The 13,373-nt window shown below is 31.1% G+C and overlaps 1 pseudogene; it reads left to right on the top strand.

Annotated features, from left to right (window-relative positions):
* Positions 1–8,246: 8,246 nt before the first annotated feature.
* LOC127546470 (glyceraldehyde-3-phosphate dehydrogenase-like) lies at positions 8,247–9,256 on the top strand (annotated as a pseudogene).
* The last annotated feature ends 4,117 nt before the right edge of the window (positions 9,257–13,373 follow it).

Consider the following 13,373-nt stretch of genomic DNA (forward strand, 5'->3'; position numbering starts at 1 on the left):
TTTATCCTATAAAAGGAAAAAAAATGTAAAAAGTTATCCATTAATTACTCTCAATCACTAATGAAATTAAAATCTCAAAAAGCATCATTTACTACTAGTAGTATTCAAGAAGCAAAATAAAGTAAAATAAGTAATTCTAATTCTAATGCATAATTATTTCTGCACAAAAGATGAATTTTAGGGAAAAAAACTGCAAACAGTATTTTTTTCAGATTTAATATATTGTCACACATAGAAAGATGGTAGAAGGAATATTCTTATTTGGAATTTTAATAGATTAGAAACTGATAGTTCTGATATTTAAAACTGAATATATTCAGAAAAAAATTAATAAGAGTCTTTTATGTATTTAGGGCCCTGATTTCCATTGCACATTCATTTAGATGTTACAGACAGATTTTAATTGCAGGTATGTATTTTTATACTCATAATAAGAAGCATTTATTATATCCTAAACACAAGATGGCCCAATTAAAATGAAAGTTGCAAGAGGAATGATGTATACTTACTCCCCCTTATTTAAAGCAATACAGTTGGTTTAAAGTAAACTATGCAAAACCATATTAGCATTCAGATTAGTTTGTTAATCTTCATGTCATGCTGGATCCAGATACCTAACTCCAGTGCATAAAGAACATGGTAATAAAATACACTTCTTATATTTACTTTTTGTTTAATAACAAGATCTAATGATCAATACCTTTTTAAAAGAATTAGCATTCATTAGTTTGACATGATTAGAGAAAACCAGCCTAAATATAATTTAATTACTTTCAAATAATATATAAATAAGTTATCAATATTTCTTTTTCCCCTAAAGATAGTAAAATCAATGATTTTCAAGTCAATTTCTTTGACATTTTCTCTATGGAAGTTTTTGGTAGGAGAACACAATTCATCTTCTTTAAGGGAGTTATTAACACACTAACAATTTTATACACATACATACACATATATATACATTTCCCATATAATATTTTAACATTAATGAATACAAAATCATATGGTTTTAACTTAACCAGAATAATATTTATTTAGATAGATATGGATATGTGTGTATTTATGTATGTATATGTGTGTGTGTGTGTGTGTGTGTGTGTGTGTGTGTGTATGTGTGTGTATGGGTGTGTGACACTTTTAATTACAACTCAAACTTCCTCCTCTACCAACTTATATTAGCTTAAGAAGAAAAAAAGGACCAAATTTGATTTCCCTCTCTCTGTCCTTCAGTTTATTTCATTTCAGTTCAATGAACATTGAATTCTCATAAGAAATTAAATAACTTATTGATGTGCAAATGAACAGAAGAAATGAAACAAAGGACTCCAAATTAGTCCCTGAGTAGGTCCAAAGCATTTGGGCAAGGATCAATAGAGAAGAAAAGGAATCAATATCACCATGGAATACCTGACCACCCAGTCAGAAAAAGGAAACAGTGAAGAGCTTGGATAACACATCACCACCTGGCCCAGAAGCATGATACAGTAATAATGGAAACTCTCAACCATCTAGATATCTGTTTGGCTCTCCTGCTGGCCATGGCAGAGCAGCTATTGACTTCTCTAACTGGCAGTTCCATTCTTCAAAATGTAGAAGAATATATAAAGGAAAATTATTTTTATTTGATTCTAAACAATTGGGGAAAATAGTGTTGAAAGTAGAAATTATGAATAAAACTCAACTACTTTACCTTAGAAATAATGGCATTAGAATAAAAGAAAAAAATTAGGCAGAGTATGACATGTACTCTAAGTTTGAATAGATTTCAAAAAAAAAAAAGATCCTAAAGATTCTATGGCACAAATCTCTATAAGGACAGTCCAAGAAGGATGGGAAGCTTTCAAGAATGAAATTCTCATTATACAAACTTTCAATTCTGAGAAGGAAGAAAAGGGTTAGCTGTCCAAACAAAGGGGTGTGTCTTCACAAGTTCAGTGACCATCTCAGATTTTCTAAGACAAATATAGAAGAGGAAAACAGGAGTATGTGAAAACAAAATAATGAATACAGAACACTGGCATTGTTCCTTTAGAATAATTTTTAGTGGCTATAAATCTCAGAAAAATATGAATATTAAGGACAACAAAATCAAGTGGTTTTTTGGTATTTTTTTAGCTGTGCTGAGTACATCAAAGAAATCAAAGGATCATTGTGCATAATGAATAAGACAGAATGAATAAGAAAGAAAAGGAAAAATATTCAACTGAACTCTGAAAATCATGATCAAAAATAAAGCCTGGCTAATGTATTTCAAGGATTTTTAAATGAAAACTGCCAAAGTAAAATGAAAATAGAAAAAATGTACTAATCACATCATGAAAGAAACTTCAAAATTAAAATTCCAAGGAGCATCATAACCCAGAATCCAGATCTTTCAGATTCAAAAAAAATATTTCAAACATCCAAAAAGTTAAGTGTAAGTATCAAGGAATAACAGCCAGACTCACACAATAACAGAAAACTTCTACTATAAAAAAGGGTCACGAAGAGACTTGACAGGACTGAAACAACTCAATGACAATGAAAAGTCCAGAACTGAGTATAAACTTTGAAATTCAGGAGTCAAGAGAAACACAGGACAATAGATACATTTGAGCAGCTGGAAGGGAATATATGATGATAAAATATTTGGAGTTTAATAAGGGAAGAAGCTATTCTCTCAGAATTTTAATTACTTGAAAAATTAAGAAAGGAAAGTAAATACAGAAGAGTTTGTTCACTTTGGTGGTTCTAGGAGAAGAAATTGAGACAGAAAGGGAAATATACCAAGTGGAAAAGGAGGAGAAATGGGAGGCATTTATTTCCTTATATATAGTGCTTGTAATGATGATCATATAAATAGGAAAAGATGGTACTTTATTAACTTCAGTTTCATCTGAATCAAAAGAAGATTAAACTCACATACACACAATCACACACACATATACATCTACACACCAAAAGACATGATAAAGAAAAGCATTATGCTCCACATAAATAGACAAGTACAAGAAGAGAGGAAGGGATTTAGAAGGAAGAAGAGAATAGGTGCAAGGTAACTGTAAGCAAAATAAACCTCATTGTTGAAGATTAATTGTGAAGAAAAAATTAAAGGAAGGAATCAAATAAAAATAAAAACTTATGATCAAGGTTGAGGCAAGTGAAAGAGTGGGAAAGGGGGAGACTTTTTCAATTATAGATCACTAGTATTAGGGAAATTTCTTCTTTTATTAGCATTTTCTTTGTAAAGAGGGAGAAGTAAAGCAAAGAAAAGGAAAAAGCATAAGACAGAATGAAAGGGAATGAACAACTAACAATCAAAATTGTGAAGGTAAATGGAATTAATTTAGCTACAAAATAGAAAAGAATATCCGAATGCATGTTTATAAGAAACACATTTAAAATGTAAAAATTCACAGTTAAAAAGTTCACTGGAGCAAATTAAAAATTATGCTTTAGATCATGTTAAAAAAAAACTATGTGGTTCAAATTTAACACCAAACATCTCCTTTATTAACCATAATACAACAAAATTATGTTAAAGGATCATTTAGTAAATGTTTAAATTAACTAGGGAATTTAATTCTAAAAAATGATGTATCAAAGAACAAATCACAAACAAAAAAATTGTAGAATAAAATGACAACTATGAAACAAAGTATCAAAACTTATGGGATTCAGCTAAAGTAAAGTATTTAGCTAAACTTATCCATCTATAAATAGAATAATAATAGATAAAAAAAATTAGGAACACAATTAAAACACTAAAAAAATTAAAAGCCCAAATAAATGCCAAAGAAGAAATTTTGAAAATGAAAACAAATTGACAAAATTACAAGCAAAGCAAAACAGAACAAAATAAAAACCTTGCTGAATTTGTAAAGGAAAATAAAAACTACAATTTAGTTTTTTTAATTTAATAAAGTTAGCTAGTCTAATTGAAAGAATAGGATAGGAGAAAATAGACTATCAAAAAATTTTTTAATTTATTTAAAATTTCCCCAGTTACATGTAAAAACAATTTAAATATTCATTTTAAAAGCTTTTGAGTTTTAAGTTCTCTCCCTTTCTTCCACACTCTTCATTGAGAAGGCAAGGGATTCAATATAGGTTATACATATGTAGTTTATGCAAAACATTTCCATAATAGTCATATTTCAAAAGAAAACATAAACAAAAAAAACCTCAAGAAAAGTAAAATTTAAAAAGTATGCTTCAATTTGTATGCAGACAGAATCACTTATTTCTCTAAGGATGGGCAACATTTATATCATAAGTCCTTCAGAATTGTCTTGAATCATAATGTAGCTAAGAATAGCTGTCATTCACAGTTAATCATTTTGCAATATTGCTGTTACTTTGTACACAGTACATTTTATCTTGCATCAATTCACATCTTTCCAGATTTTTCTGAGAAAATCTTGCTCATCATTTCTTATAGTACAATAGTATTCCATCATAATCACATACTACAGTTTGTTCAGCCATTCCCCAATTATGGGCATCTCATCAACTTCCAATTCTTTGCTTCACGAAAAGAGTTGCTATAAATATTTTTATACATGTAGGTCCTTTTCCTTTGTTAAAAAAAAAATCTCTTTTGGGATATAGAACTAGTAGTGGTATTGATAGGTCAAAAATATGCATAGGTTTTATAACCTTTGGGGCATTAAAGAAAACTATTAGAAAATATTTTACACAATCATATGCCAAAAAAACCTAATAATTTAGAAGAAATGTTTAGATATTTACAAGTCAACAAATCAAGTCAAGATGAATTTACTAATTCTCAAGGTATTCTGCTAAATAATACTAAAATACTCAGAATAACAGAATAAGAAAATATGTAAATAATACAATATCAGGAAAATAAATTGAACAAATCATAATGAACTCTCAAGGGGTGGGAAGAGAATAAGAAAATATTAATTAACAACATACTAATAACAAAAATAATAAAACCCATAAAGTTAGGTCCAAAGATACTGAAAAGACTTTCGACAAAAATTTAATGTCCATTTCTGTTAAAATACTAAAAAGCATACAGCCCCTTAATGTGGTAAGTGATAGCTATGCAAAACTAAGAGCCAATATTATATGTAATGAAAAAATATTAGAGGCTTTTCTAGAAAATCAAAAATAAAGTTGTACTTTATCATTTTATCTATAATTGCTTTTTTATCACAATGTTATTCTATTTTATTATTAACTATTTGTCATAGTGCTAAAAATTGCTAATACTATCAATTGGAAAAAAAAATTTAGGAAATAAATAAATAAATAAATGTAAGCAAAGAAGAGATAAAATTATCACTTTTTCCAGATGACATTATGGTTTTGTCTAGAGAATTAATTTTTTTTTAATTAACCTCTTTTGTATTCTTTAGATGAAATCTAAAAGAGATTACCTAAAAAATTAAATAAAAGAATAACTTTAGCAGAATTTCAGAGTTTTACATAAACCATCAGCATAGCTATATATTAGTAAAAATATAGAAGATAGAGTTAGAAAGAGAAATTCCATTCCAAATAACTATACAATATACAAAATATTTGGAAATTGTGTATCACAATACACAAGAGCTATACAAAAATAACTATATGCTCCATATACTTATAAAAATAAATCAAAACAATTGGAAAAATTAATTGCTCAAGGTGGGCTATTACAATTTAATAAAAATAATAACATTTAACTTAATTTATTCACTAAATCAATTACCAGACTATCAAAGGCTTCATTTATAGAGCTTTTAAAAAAAAGACAATGAAACATCTTGGAGAAAAATCAAAGCTCTCAAGGAAAATCATGAAAAATCTGAGATGGAAGGAAGCCTACCATACCAGATGTCAAACTATATTGCAAAGCAATTATCAATAGAAATCATTTGGCATTGGTTAAAAAATAGAGGATGATCAATGGCACAGAATAGGTACCTAATAAACTAAGCAAATGATCACAGTAATATAGTGTTCAGTTAACTCAAAGTATGCAGCTACTGGGATAAGGATTCACTGTTCAATAGAAGCTCATGGGAAAACTGGAAAATTATCTAACAGAAATTAGGAATAGAACAGCATTTCAAGCCATATATGAATGTATCTCACAACATATAGAGAGATAATATAGATAAGAGGGAAAGGGAAAAAGCATTTATTAAGCACCTACTATGTCCCAGGCACTGTGCTAAGTGTCTTACAGATATTATCTCATTTGATCCTCACAACCACTTTGGGAGATAGGTGCTATTTGCTTGGTACATAATAGGACTACATAAATACTTCTCATTATTATTATTATTATTGTCCCCATTTTTGACTTAGAAAGACAGAGATAAATGACTTGCCTAGTATCACACAGTTAGTTAAAAAGCCACATTTGAACTCAGATCTTGGACCCAGAGTTCTATTCACTATATACCTAGCTGCTTCTACATATTATATACCAAAACAAGTTTCAAATATAGCTTAGATTTTTAAAAAATGAGGTGAGAGGAGCCACATCATAAACAAATTAGAAGAGCATTATGGTTATGAGAAGAGTTCATGATCAAAGGATAAAGAGGATCACAGAAGATAAAACAGACAATTTAGATAACACAATTTAAAAGTTTCTATGCAAGAACAAATACAGTTAAAATTGGAAAACAATTGAATGGGAAAATTTTTGCAGTGAATTTTTCTACAAAGAGTCACATTTGCAAGATATATAAGGAATAAATTCAATTTTACAAGAAAAGTAATTATTTCCCCCAAAAAAATGACGGTCAAAGGTCTTGAAGGATAGTTTTCTTTTAGTTTTATTCTTAAGCATAGATTAAGAATATAGAATCTATCCGGCACAGTGTGAGGCTCTGAGTATACAAATATAAATGTTGAAATGAATCATATTCTCAAGGAGTTTCTATTCTAAGGGGGCAGGAAGAGAAGAAAATATGCACATACAAGTATACACAAACTAAATGAAAGGTAGGAGTGTGGGGAGAGAACTATCAATTGGAAGAAATCAAGAAAGATTTTCATGTAGAAGGTGGTCTTTGAGCTATATCTTGAAGGCTCTGAGAAAATCTAAAAGGTAGTACTGAAGAAAGAATATATGCCAAGAGGAGGCAGCCAGTACAAAAACAGAGAGATAGCAATACAGCATCTTGGAAACTGAAAAGAAGGGTTTTACTAAACATTGATGGAGTGTGGAAAGGAGAACTGGACCAATGCCTAATAAGAATAAAAAGGAACAAATTGCCAAAAGCTTCAAGTGCCAAAGAAATTTTATATATAATTCCAGGGGTGATAAGGAATATGCCACATTTATTGATGAGAAGGTTATAGTCAGATTTGCACTTAAAAATAGCTTTTTGGCAACTGTGTGGCTTCTAGGTTAGAGTGATCGCAAACCTGAGATTAGATATGAATGATAAAATAATGAAAACTTAAAGATACAAAATCAATACTACTAAGTTTGGTCATAAAGAAAAGGCACTGCTCTTTCTTTGAAGAGGTTGGGGAATAATGGTTATGGAACACTGCACACAACATCAGACTTTTTTGATTTGCTGATTAATTTTATTTAACTTTTAATTTTTGCTTTTTTATTATATGGATGAACATATAGAGTTTGAAATATCTATGGTACATCCAGTTTGAAATGCTTAGTAGGCAATTTATGGGGTAATAGCTGAACATAGAAGAAAGACAAGGGTAGGAGATAGATAGAAAAAGCTTTGGAGTACACTCAAAGCAGGTTGGGGTAGGTAGTAGTACGAGTAAAGGAAACTAAAGATTAGTCAAACTTGTAGGAGAACCAAGAGAAAATAATGTTTAAAATTCTAGAAATCAGATTATCCAAGAGAGGTTGATCAATAAAGAAATGAATGAAAATACACTTAATTAAATTTTTACCATGTGTCAAGCATTGTGCTGAGCATTAGGAACAAAAATAGAAAAGTCAAGACAACCCCTACTGTTGAGAAGCTTACATTCTAATGGAGGAAAAAAGCCGTATAGCTTGAAAACAGATGGAAAGGTTCCCTGATCTTTATGGTATAACTCAAAGGAGATGGCAATGCATCTTTAATGATATTGATGAAATACCCATTGATAAAATCATATCAGTTTCTAATGTTGAGTTATTTGGCAGAGTTAAAGACTTTGGAAGCAGGACTTTTCTGGATCTTCAATAACTCTGGCAATAGTGCTTACAGAAGGATTTGTTGGCCAGGTTAATCTCTACATGCCTTGTTTTCTGGGAGGATGGCTAGACTGGAAGCATGACGAGAGGTCTGTTTGGAAAGTGTTTCTATTCCCATCAATGGCAGTTGGTCAAAAGTTAGTAGTAATGGGAAGGAAGGTAAAAACCCCTTCTTCATGGTGAAAGGAAGGGCTGGGTACTTAGCTTTTCTCTCAAGTTCACTGCCATTGCAGTCATATCTCAGAGACAAAATGATGAGGGTCACAATTAATAGATTTGTGCCTGGTGATCAGAACTGCATTTATCTCAGGCCATAAATGATCCCCTCATTGACCTAAACTACATGGTTTATGTTTTTCAATATGATCCCATCTATGGCAAATTTGAGGGCACTGTCTTTTATGAGAATGGAAAGTTGGATCAATGAAAAAGCCATTACTCTCCTCTAAGAGCATTTTCTCACCAACGTTAAATTGGGAGATTCTAGAGTCAAGTATGTAGTAGACTTCAATGGTGTCTTTACCACCATAGAAAAGGTTAGTGCTCACTTGAAAGGTAGAGCTAAACTAAGGGTATCATTATCTCTGTCCCTTCTGTGAACAGACCTATGTTAGTAATGAGAGAAGACGAGGAGAAATAGGATAATCCTTTTGAATTAGTTAGTAATGCTTCCTGGACTACCATTGATTGGCCCTCCTGACTAAGGTCTTTCTTAGCAACTTTGGTATTTTGAAAGGACTCGTGACCACAGTTTATATTATTACTGTTACCCAGAAGAGAGTAGATTATCCCTCTGGAAAGTTGTGGTGTGACGGGTATGGTGTTATCCACAACATTATCTCAGCTTCCACTACTGCTGCTAAGGATGTAGACAAAATCATCCTTGAACTGAATGAGAAGCTCACAGGAATGGTTTTCCATGTGCCTATTCCCAATGCATTTGTTTTGGATATGTCTTGCTGCCTGAAGAAACCTGAGAAATAGGATGATATCATGAAAATGATTGTTGAAGGGTCAGTTGAAGATAGAGAGCCACAAGTCAGTGAAGAGAGAGTTGAAGAGATTGAAAGCCACAAGTCAGTCAGTTGAGGGGATTGAGAAGCCAGGAGTTGGAGTTGAGCTAGAGGCAGAAGCTAGCAGAGGCAAAGGACTAGCAACAAGAGCTGTCGGAACCAAGGAAAGCTTACCAGGCTATTTTGGAAGAGACAACAAAAGATTGGATTTTAACTTCTGGCTGTATTTGAGGTGATTATTTATCGGAACTGAAACTAAGGCTGCCTCCAGAAAACCTCCACAAGAAACCTGCTCCCAGAGAGAACTGATCATATTATACAAAAGAAGAGAACACCACATTTTGGCTTCAACAAGCATCAGAGGGACAAATGAAGGGCATCTTGGGCAACACAAAGAAATAAATCCAAATTATCAATAACCATATAAAAATGCTTCAAAATCAATAATTAGAGAAATGCAAATTACACTGATGTCCTAACTTACACTCATCAAATTGATGAGAATGCCAAAAATAGAAAATTGGAGATCAGAGGAAAACAGGAACATTAATGCACAGTTGATAGAGCTGTGAAATACCTCTGGTGAATAATTTTGAACTGTGTCCAAAAATTCTTTAAATTGCACAAATTAGGGCAGAGAAACACTACTACTTGTAGTTACAGGAGAGCAGGGGATCTGGTTACAATTCTAGGGCTAAGAGGAGTACTGACATTAGTGACTGTAGGGAAACAAGGTTCTTTCTTGTGTAAAGACCAAAATACAGGCCAAGCAAACAGTAACCACACCTTTCCTTGGATCTTACCATCACAGAAGCATTGAAAACTTACAGACCCCCAAAACTAGTTCTCAAAAAGTCAGTACAAAAAAATCTGAAACTGGAACAGTGCCCCCTATAATTTAGGAGCAGAAGCCAACTTTAACATAGTTTTAAAAAAATAGGCTGGAAAATGAGCAAACAACAACAAAAAAGAACTTTACCATAAAAAGCTATTACAGTAATAGAAGAACAAGATATAAATTCAGGAGAAGACAATGTTATCAAAATAGTTATTTAAAAAAAAAGCTTCAAAGAAAAAAATGTGTACTGGGAGCAAGCCCAACAAAAATTCCTGAAAGAGCTCTGAAAAGATTTTTTAAATTAAATATTAGAGATAGAAGAAAAGTTGAGAAAAGAAATGAAAGTATGTCAAGAAAATTAAGAAAAAAGAGTCAAGGTAAAAAAGGCACAAAAATTCTTTTAAAATGTAAAAAAAAATTGTTCAAATGGCAAAAGAGACCCAAAAATCCATTAATGAAAAACAATCCTTAAAAATCAGAATTGACTAAAGGGAAAACTAGGTACAAAAGCTTCCTAAAGAAAATAATTCTTTAAAAATTGGGTTGGGCAAATGGAAGCTAATGACTCTGTGAAGCTTCAAAAATAATTTTTAAAAAGTCTAGAGAATGAAAAATTAGAAGAAAATGTGAACCATCTCATCAGAAAAATAACTGGCCTAGAGAATATATCCAGGAGGAGATAATTTAAGAATAATTGAATTACTTGAAAGACATGATCAAAAAAAAAAAAAAAAAGCCTGGTCATCATATTTCAATAAATTATTGAGGAAAACTGCCCTGATATCTTAGAACCAAAAAGTAAAATAGAAATTGAAAGAATCCACTAATAGCTTTCTGAAAAAGTTCCCAAAATATAAATTTCCAGGAATATTATAACCAAATTTCAGCACTCTCAGGTCAGGGAAAAAATACTACAAGAACGAGAAACAATTCAAATATCATGGAGTCACAGTCAGAATAACATAAGATTTAGTGGTTTTCACCTTAAAAGAGCAAAGGGTTGAAAAATGATATTCTGGAAGTCAAAGGAGCTAGGATTAAAACCAAGAATAACCTAAACTTGGTATAATTCTTCAGGGGAATAAACAGCCATTTAACAAATGCAGAATTTTCAAGTATTCCTGATCAAAAGACCAAGGCAATATAAAATGTATCATTCAACCCAAAACTCAAGAGAAGTGTAAAATGTAAATATAAAAGGGTAATCATAAGAGACTCAATAAAGTTAAACTGTTCACATTCCTATATGGCAGGATGATAGAAACAAGAATCTAACAATATACTGTTTACAAGAAACACACTTGAAATGGAAAGACATAAATAAAATTAAAATCAAGGGCTATAGCACAATCTATTATGCCATAACTAAAGTAAATAAGGTAGGGACAGTAATTATGAAATCAGACAAAAAAAGCAAAAACCAGATTTAAATTTAAAAAATAGGGAAATTATATTTTGCTAATAGGCATAATAGATAATGAAGGAATATCAATACTAAACACATACTAAGCAAAGCATGTAACAAATGGCATACTTTTCAATTTCTTAAAGGAAAAGTTAAATGAACTACAGGAAGAAATAGACAGTAAAACTGTACTAGTAACGTATTTCAAATTTACCCTCTCTGAACTGGATAAATCAAACCATAAAATGAATAAGAAGTCAAATAGAAATGAATAGAATTTTAGAAAACTTAGATATGATAGAACTTTGGAGGAAGCTCAGTATAAATGGAAAGGAATATACTTTGTCTTATACATGACATCTTCACAAAAATTGATGATATAGTTAGGGCATAAAAACTTCACAAAGCAATACAGAAAAGTAGTAGCGTTAAATTCACCCCTTCCATAACCATCAAGTCCAATAAAGGGCTTTAAAGCATATAATTTTAAAATAATTGATAACTAAATGATATAATCCTAAAGAATGAGTAGATTAAAGAAGAAATCACAGAAATAAACAACACTTTCATTAAAGAGAATGATGACAATGAGACAACAACATACCAGTATCTATGTGATCAGCCAAAGTAATACTTAAGGGAAATTTAATATCTTTAAACATATATCAATAAAAGAGAGAAAGTGTATATACACAAAGTGGCCATGGAACTAAAAAAAGAAAACTAGAAAAAAGATTTAACTTATTCTCTTTTTTTTATCATAGCTTTTTATTTACAAGATTATATATATCCATGGGTAATTTTTCAGCATTGACAACTACAAAACTTTCTATTCCAACTTTTTCCCTCTTTCCCCCCACCCCCTCTCCTATTTTTCAGGTAGACTAATACATGTTAAATATGTTAAAGTATATGTTAAATACAATATATATATACATACCATACAATTATTTTGCTGTACAAGAAAAACCAGACTTAGAAATAATGTAAAAATAACCTGAGAGGAATAAAAAATGCAAGTAGACAAAAACAGAGGGAGTGGAAATAATTTAGCTTATTCTCAACACATTCACCTGTCAGATCTTTGGATAAAGGAAAAATTTATAATCAAAAAAAGAGATTGTGCAAAATCTTTTAAATTTAATATAATCAGAAGTATCCATTTTATCCTGTAATGCTCCCTAACAAATTAATGATGCCAAGATTAAAAGAAAAGCAGAAGACTCAAGAAAAAAAATCATTATAGCAAATTTGATAAATGGTCAAATGATACAAACAAGTAGTTTTTAGATGAAGTCCAAGTTATCTATAATCCTGTGGGGGAAATGGTCTAAATTACTATTGCTTAGAGAATGATAATTAAAACAACTCTTAAGTACAACTTCACATAAAAGAGGCATGCAAGAAAAAACTTTTTCAAGAGAGGAAAAAATGGGAAAAGTAGCAGGCAATGTTTAAAACTTCCTCTCACTGGAACTAACTCAAAGAAGGAATAACATACACTCAACTGGGGATTGAAATCTGTATTATTCACTAGGGAAATAAGAGGGAAAGGGGGATAAGAAATGGAGGCAGGAGCTAGTAGAAAGGGGAGAAGTTTAAGACAGACAGTAGTTAGCAGAAAAAACAGATTTTTGAGGAAAATCCTGGAAATCAAAAGAGATTAATAAAAGTGAAAGTAGAGGACAGCTAGGTGAGTGCAGTGGATAGAACACCAGCCCTGTTGTCAGGAGGATCTGAGTTCAAATGTGAACTCAGACACTTAACACTTCCTAGCTAGTCAACCCTAGGCAAGTCAACCCAAAATGCCTTAGCAAAATAAAATAAAACTGAAAGAAAGCAAATCATTAAACTAATAAAAGGAAGAGCTGCTTTTATGAGAAAACAAAAACATAAGCTATTGGTTAATTTGATTTTTTTTAATGAAAGAAAGAACACCTAATTACCAGT

The sequence above is a fragment of the Antechinus flavipes genome, chromosome 2 (genome assembly GCF_016432865.1).
Source record: "Antechinus flavipes isolate AdamAnt ecotype Samford, QLD, Australia chromosome 2, AdamAnt_v2, whole genome shotgun sequence".
NCBI classification, from domain to species: Eukaryota; Metazoa; Chordata; class Mammalia; order Dasyuromorphia; family Dasyuridae; genus Antechinus; species Antechinus flavipes.